We start from the raw sequence: 8,885 nt of genomic DNA on the forward strand, positions 1-8,885 counted from the left end.
AGCACCTGGGCCGCCCTTCACAAGGGGTTTGGGGTGGGACAATGTAACTCTTTGTCTCCCCTGAGGCCGCTGCCACACTCCATCCCAACTGTGAGATTCACATCAGACAGCCAGGACCAGGAAGGTGGGAAGCATCACAGCACATCATCAGATCTCAAGCCACATGAGGAGGATCCAACACAGGAAAGATTCCAATGGGAATCAGGTGCCAGCTGGTAACTGAACCGTCCATTGCCTTTACAGATGAAAGGGTTTACCATATTCCCACAGGGAAGCATGGACCAGAAGATGGTCCCTGGGACATCCTAATTACTGGTGACACTTTCCATGGTCCAAAAGAAATTTTTGCTTTTCCAGAAGTACAAACAGATTTCCTGGACAGGAAGTCTTTGTCCAACTGTGCTGCATGGACACACCCTTTTACCATTCATAGGGAATCCTGATTGCACAAGCCTTTCTACTCCCACTGAACCACATGGAACGGCTTCTCCTCAACCCCACAATAATGTGGGCACAGACTGTGGGCTCAAATAAGCCTACCATTGATTGTGGCTTATTCTGCAAGGGAGGGAAAATCTACCAACCAGGGATGCTGGGCACTGGTGCAGATGTGACCATCATCTCCTGCTCGGAGTGGCCAGCAAACTGGGAACTGCAGCCTGTGGCAGGCGAGATTTCAGGGATTGGTGGATCCTCAGTGTCGATGTGCAGCAATTGGAATGTCATTGTCAAAGAACCTGAAGGCAAGCTGGCAACCATCTGGCTATCTGTGGTAAGGGCCCCCATCAGCCTATGGGGTAGGGACCTCCTATCCCAGTGGGGGGCTTCCTTACATATTCCCAGATGGAATTTCTGATTGGGGCCACTGAGGACTGTACACTGCCGTCTACCCCTCGGCTCACCTGGAAATGAGAGGAGATGGTGTGGGTTGAGCAGTGACCCCTCTCAAAGGGGCATTGCAAGACCTAGTTGAAGAGCAGCTTGCTGAAGGCCACATCGTTGAGACCACCAGCCCCTGGAACTCCCCAGTCTTTGTGGTGAAAAAGCCTGGAAAGGACAGATGGAGTCTTCTACATGATCTTCGCAAGATCAGTGATGTCAATGAAGACATAAGTCCCCTCCAGCCTGGCCTGCCCTCACCATTGAGGCTACCTTGAGACTGGACTCTTGCCATCATAGACATCAAAGACTGTTTCTTCAGCATCCCGCTGCACCCCCAAGATGCCCCCTGCTTTCCCTTCTCCATCCCCTCTCTTAACAGAGAGGCTCCACTGAAAAGGTATAACTGGCTTTATCTTCCTCAAGGCCTCAAGAACAGCCCAACTATATGCCAGTGGTACGTTGCTCACATTCTGTCTCCTGTCTGGAAACAATTCCCAGATGCAGTCATCCACCACTACATGGATGATATCTTGGCCTGTGCATCAGAAAAGACTTATTTGGACAAAGCTGTTAAAAAGACCATTGAAACCATAGGAAAAGCTGGATTTGAAATTCATGAGGACAAAGTGCAGTACACCAACCCATGGACTTATCTTGGACTCCAGATTTGTGAAGGGACCACTGTACCCCAGCAGCTCGCCATCCGAGACGACCCAAAGACCCTGAGAGACTTGCACAGTTTATGTGGGTCCATCAACTGCATCTGTCCCCTAATTGGAATTACAACAGAGGACCTTGCCCCCTTTTCATCTTCTCTGTGGCAGAGGGGACCTGGACTCTCCACATGCCCTCACACCAGAAGCCTTAGATACCATCACCAAAATCCAAGAAGCCCTGTCTTCATGCCAAGCCCATTGCTTCAAACCCAGCCTACCTTTCCAGTTTGTCATTCTGGGAAAGGCCCCCCCTTTCCATGGACTGATTTTCCAATGGGACCCTCAACTCAGAGACCCTCTGTTGATCCTTGAATGGATCTTTACAAACAACCAGCCTACAAAAACAATTACCACCTTTCAGGAAATCATGGCACATCTAATTAAAAAAGCCAGGACTCGCCTCCGCTCTCTTGCAGGGTGTGAGTTCACGTGCATATACCTGCCACTGACTACTGGAGACCTGGAGCATTTGCTCCAGAATAATGAAAAACTCCAGTTTACCCTGGATAGTTATACAGGACAAATTTCCATCCACATACCAAAACATAAACTTTTTAATGAGGCGTTGAATCTGACCCCAAAATTAGTCCAAAGCAGGGCACCTCTCAAAACTCTGTTTTTACAGATGGCTCAGGGTCATCCCACAAGTCTCTGATGATCTGGAAAGACCCCAAGACTCAAAAGTGGGAATCTGATGTCCAAATAGTGGAAGGATCCCCACAGATAGCTGAGTTAGCAGCTGTCATCAGAGGCGTTAAGAAATTCAAAGATCAACCCTTTAATTTGGTCACAGATTCAGCTTATGTTGCTGGTATAGCTATGAGGGCAGAACACGCTTTTCTCAAAGATGTTTCCAATCCAAAATTACACCAATTGATTTCTGCATTAACTCGTTTAATATCCCACAGAAAGCAACCTTATCAGATCATGCATGTGAGGTCACACACTGACCTTCCAGGTGCCATCACAGAAGGGAACAGGAAAGCGGACGCTTTGGCCATGCCAGTAGAAACTGCTAATATCCCTGACATCTTATATTTGCTTGTGGCTTTTACAATTGTATTTTAATTATGGAATAAATTATTTTTTATTGATCCAACTGGCTATCCATTTATAACAATTTGTATATAATTAAGGTAGTGGATGTTTGTATATAATTTAAAGGTTTAAAATTTGATGTAACATTTTGGTATGGGAAAAAATTTGGGGTGAATAATGTCAAGGGTTAGGTGCCCTTCCTATGGAATTTGTCCCTTTAGTTGTGGGGAAACCTGACTGCTGATACTTAGTGAGTACTGGAAAAAGACAAAGAGTTTGGCTGGGCCCAGGGGGGAAGTGGGGGCAGGTAAAAAGGAGGATGGGGACACCTGCAGGAGAAATTTTTTAGATTGGAGGTGGTGAAACCCTGGAACAGGTTACCCAGAGAAGCTGTAGATGGTCAATCTGTCCTGGTTCTAGCCAGGACAGGGGTAATTTTTGCAGAAGTATGATGGGGGTGTGGCCAGGACCCAGAGGTTATTCTTTACCACCATACATCATTGCCAGGGGCAGGGGGACAGGACTGTCTTCTGAGGACAAGGGGTCACTTCTCATCAAGTAAGAATGGCAGAGAGTGTGGTGGCCTCAGTTCCAAGCCAAAGGGATCAGGTTCAATGTGAATCATTTTTCCTGCAAAGGCCAGAATGAGCAAGGGCTGGACAAGAAGTTGGCAGGGAACACATCCAGGACAGCTGACCCTAACAGACCAAAGGAATATTCACAGAGTCACAGAATGGTTGAGGTTGGAAGGGACCTCTGGAGGTCTGTAAGGACTTAAAGAGCACAGCTGCCTGTCTTAAGCACTATCAAGATCACAGTGCAAGGAGCTTGCCATAATATAAACCTCAGCAGGAGCTTGAGATAAGCACAGAAGAGAGACATTTTCCAGGCCTGGCAGAGGTGAGATCTGGTTAGCACAGGCAAACAAGACTGAATACACATTCCAAACAAAATTCATTGCCTCTGATGTTATCATGCAATAAACATAGTATATTAGCAAAGCAATTTTGGTTCTTCTCCCTGGCCTTAAAAAGGCCACCATAATAAGCAAATACTTCCACATGTGTGGAAATAGATACAGGGTAAAGTACAACATTCATGTGAATACATCAAGCATCATGATGATGAGGGTCTTTCTGTACCCCAAAACACAAAATGCTTTAGAAAAAAATTGTAATTCCAACTTCTCTGTCTCGTTCCACACTGGGTGCCAAAAGATGTGCTGTTTTCTAAGTAAACTGGTGGGAGAATAAGCCCCATTCAGTTACATTAAGAGAGATTTCAGGTTGGACTTACTGGTGTCAGAGACTGGGAATGATGATCTGTTTCAAGACATCTTGGGAGCTTGGAATGTGTGGTAGGGGGTGGGTCAGACCTTGCTCTGGTGAGATGGCACCCTGCCTGTTGGGGTCAGAGGTACAGAAAATGTGCCCTTATCTGTGGTGCCTGGCTCTGAAAGCACCCAAGAAAGCACTGAGTTTCACATAACACCATGGAGACAGCTTTTAAAGTTAAGTAGATGTCCTGGGTTGATTATGATGTTAAATTGTATCCCCATCCGTCCACCGAACACAGACACAGGTTTTGTATTCTTAAAATTCCATCTGAGAGTAAAAGTGAGTGGAAAAGAAGCACCGAGTCTGTTATCAGAGACTGTACTTGCTCCCCCCGCATCGGGAGTTTTGACTACAGCACAGACAGACAACAAGACACAGATCGCCTTGGCTTTCCAACTAGCCAGAGCAGAGAGGTCTTCCTGGACTGTTTTCTTTCCCTTTTCTGAAACTAATCGAACCTGCTCTGGACTGGGGACTCGCGGGAGCACTGGGAGCTCGCACCCGTAGACTACCGGGGGCCCAGCCTGGGCAGCGGCATTTTGCAGCGCCAGAGGGACTGATAACAGAGCGAACACCCACAGGAAAGAGACCCTCTGAAGTTTGTCATCTCTTCTGAAGGGCGAGAGGTTTTGTAACTTGATATCATTCATTTTTGTGCTGGGTACTGCTGTGCCTGTGAAATAAACAGGTTTTTCCCACTTCTCTCAGAGAAATCTCTTCCCGAACCGGTTGGGGGGTAGGGGAGAAGGGCCACATGGGTTTGCTTCCCGGGGGGGGAGCCCCACTGGAGGTTTTCTCCTAAATTTGCCCTTAACCAGGACACCAGGACAGTAGAAAATTTGGGAATGTGAGTGTGTCCCTTCGAGTTTTCTTAAGTCACTGGGTGAGAAAGTTGGAGTTTAAGGTTTAAGCTATTTTAGAAGATAAGAGACAAGATGTTGTCCCTTTCTCCTTCTTCTTCCTTCTTCATCTTCTTCTTCTAAGGGTTTTTGGGTAATAATGAGTGATTGGATAGAAAATGCCCCAGTGCAGCACACAGGTGTGGAGTCATTGGGTCACTAAGAAAAATAGCTTACTTGACATTTGTTAATTGGAGTAGACATACAAAAAACCTTGAAGAGGTTCTTTTTTAGCCATTTTGCACCTCTCAATCTTAATGTACTCCTTGTACACTGTATATGTGTCATATAGATAAGGAAATGTAATATATATATGTTGGTATAATTCACGTTTATTGTACACATATATAACTCAGGTATAAAACAGGTCTTATGAATAAAATATGAACAACTTGGGATTGCAAAACGGCAAGTGGGAACCCAGGATTTTTGCAGGAGAACAAAGATAGCATCGAGAAAAGAGATGGATCCACCCAGGGAAGACGAGCCACTGACTCAGTAATCAACGCCTGATACTGATCCAGCCGACCATACATCTCAATGCCCAATTCCCAAAAAACTGCTCAAACTCTCTCTTCTTCTCAGAAAACTCATCAACAGACCAACAGCAGAAATATGAACATGCAACAACGCATCAAGGAGGAAAAAACTGAGACTGCATAGCCTCAGGTCAAAAAAACTGTATAAAACTCAGCCCTCCGATAGACAGTTTGTGAACTGGGGGGAATCAGTGAGATAGAGGCTGGTTCAGAGTTCACCCAACGCTGACCCCGGGTTCATTGACTTTGATTGTGGGTGTTTCAAAATTCGATTTTACAATTTTTCAATAAATTTCTCATTGACAAAATTTGGTTGATTTCATTTATAACAGGAAAGAATAAACTACCAAGTCTGAACAAGAGAAAACAGCCTCTCTCTTGCCAATCTCAGTCCTGGGGAAAAGAACCCAGCCACCAGAGTTGCATCCTGACCTGCCCCCATACACCCCAGCTCCACAGACAGGCTGAGAGAGTTGGGGGTGTTCTGGGGAGACCTTGCAAGCAGCCTTACAGTGCATTAAGGGAAACAACACAAAAGCTGGAGAGATATTTTTTTTTTGTCAGGGCATGTACTGATAGGACAAGGGCAAATGACCTTAAGCAGAAGTTCTGCAATAGGGGGCTGGAACTTAATGATCTTTAAGGTCCCTTCCAATCCAAATCATTCTATGATTCTATAAAATATATGTAGATATAAAGTATCTAGGCATAAATAAAATATATCTACAATCTATAATTGAGCATTTCTGTATATATAATTTCTCTGCATCTATAAAATATATCTATATATATCTAATATCTGTAGCTACACAAATTTATAGATATTTATGTTGAAATGCATGAAATAGAATTCTCTCTGAGTCCCTCAGAGAGAGAAAGAAATGCAGAGATTAAATTAGAGCCTTGAGAGAAACTAAAATATTTTAAGCCATAGTCATGAAGTAGGAGTGTAAGTTTTCAATGGTCAGAATCACTGCCACTTTTCAGAAATGACCAGTTACTGGTCAAGAGAAAAACTCCCATCAGCCTCCAGCAACTTCAACTTCCCTAGCTCCCAAAGCTAAACTTAAAGGTGCAGAACTTAATACATATATAAAGCAGGAGATTGGGAATACCAGTATCATAAAGTCACCCCAGGACAATAATGAAAACATTGCTTACACTTCTAGATAGAACAGATAGGACTATTCATGTAAATAGATAAAGCTATTTGTGTAAAAAGCGCCAATTAGAACTGACACTATTTTGTACATTAGAATTAAGCTCAGATTGGTGTAGAAAAAGTGTTTTAGAATCATGTTTTTAGCTGATTGGATGATTTGTGAATATACTCCCCCTGTACTGGGGTCACACAACAACACACAAGAAAGAAGAAAAGGAGAAAAAGGGAGTTGCTGCTGTGGCTGCTGCTGCTTCTGCTTGGAGGGAGCTGCTGCTGCTCAGAACATCGGGACTCTATGCCAGAAAGCTTTCAGCACAAACTTTAATACTCTGAACTCTTTGCCTTTGAGGCTGATGCATTCATAAAATAAACAATGTGATAAATGTGGCATTGGATAAAAATTCGTGAAGGAGAATAAAGAAATATATGTTATATTTATAATAATGTAAAGATATAAAATGTAGTATGATCTAAAGATTCCTTCCCAAGTCAGGTGGTAACGATCCACAGCGACGCTTATCAGCCCGAGATAAAGAGCAGGACACAGGCAATCAAGCCAGACAATGAGAGTAGCCCGGCTGAGATATCCATCTGCTTCACACCCGACCTGGACACTCCACCCCGGGAGTCCAACCAAAAGGTGCAATCAGAAGACACCCAGAACCATTTGCATGTGAAAGGACTCTGCCCAGTTGATTATTGACTCAGCTCGACGGATCTGGGAAATCTATTCAACCGCACATCTAGACTCTTTGTTGAACTGTGCCCACTCCAGGTTTTGCCTCAGGATACGAAAATCCTTATAAAAAGCCCGGACCGCAGTCCCTCCTTTGTGGATTTGGGAAAATCTGTACCTCTGGGTGCAGACCCCTGTCCACCCAGCGCTGCGCTGATTTATTTATTGTGGTTTTTTCTCTCGTTGCTTATGATTGAAATTGTTTTATAATAAATTGCTTTTTATATTAACCTTGTTTTGCTATTATGTTTGTAACAAACAACTTTACAAAAACCAACAAATGCTCTTGTCTCTTTGAGACCCAAGAACCATGCAAGACTTGACATATGTATATACACACATAAAACAAAAGTTTTGTTTTTCTCTATGGACAAAATGAAATGGGTAGCCAATCCAGTAGTACATTTCCTCCCCTATGTCCTCCCCTCACCACCCCCACCCCCATAACTGCACTGTGATCAGAGAAATGCCTACCAAGCCTTGGCCTTGATCGACAGCACTTGGACTCAGCTCCTCTTAAGCTTACCAGAAACAGTAACTGCTCTCAGGAACTCATACTATCTAATAATAATAGATTTTTTATGACTAAAGCCCACTGTCTTGTTGCCCTATAGAAACTGGTCAAAAATGGGACCTTTTGAGCCCTTCTGGACTGCAGAGGCTGCGATCAGCCACCTTCCTCTGAGTGGGGCCTCTCAGGGAGAGAGAACTTGAGAGAACTCTCAAGTTTACTGCACTTAACAATGATGAATCCTTGGCTGAGACCCCCTCTCCTTGAGGCTCGACCCTTGGCTTGTTGAGAAGATGCAAAGGCATCTGAAGTGAGTATTTCAGTACCTTTGTGGGGAATTTTTTGCAGGTACCTTGTACAGACTCTTTATGTCTGTGTGCATGGAAGTGTGCACATGCAAATGTAGGAGAAATGCAGTTCTGCTGTTGGGAAATATATCTGTTTAAATTTTTTTTATACAGCTTTAGCCAGGGTTGTTTACCTTTGCCTCTGGGGAAGAGAACTAAAGCTTCTTCAAGGGCACTGTTTATCTAGGTGAGGCCTGATGAACCCAGCATATCAACAGACTAGGAGTAGCCCCAAAGAGATAAAGACCATTGATGGGTCATCAACAGAACATTAGTGGCCATCTGGGAACATCTACTACAGACTCTGCCTCTGGCAGAGTTGGAGATATCTCCTTCTGAAAAAACTGATAAGAAAATCAAGGAATTAAAATCTAATTAACATCAGAAGCAAAGAAATCTGGATCCAATAGGAGACCAACTACTAAGAACTTTGCAACTTGGGAACAATGAATGCTGACCCAATTGTTGGTGGTTAGGTGTCCTTTTTTATGTTCTGGCTTGCCCGTGGAATTTTTACCCATTAGTTGCAGGGACAACCTAACTGTGGGTACTTAGTGGGTGCTTGACAAAAGACAAAGAGTGGCCTGGCCCAGGGGGGGAAGGGGCAGGAAAGGCGGGTGGGGACAGTTTGGTGGGCTTTTCTTCAGCTTCAGAGGAAGACATTTTTGGGCACGGAGGTGTTGCGGTAGAGAGAAGGGAATTTTCGCCATCACCCAGA

The sequence above is a fragment of the Parus major genome, chromosome 1A (genome assembly GCF_001522545.3).
Source record: "Parus major isolate Abel chromosome 1A, Parus_major1.1, whole genome shotgun sequence".
Taxonomy (NCBI): Eukaryota; Metazoa; Chordata; class Aves; order Passeriformes; family Paridae; genus Parus; species Parus major.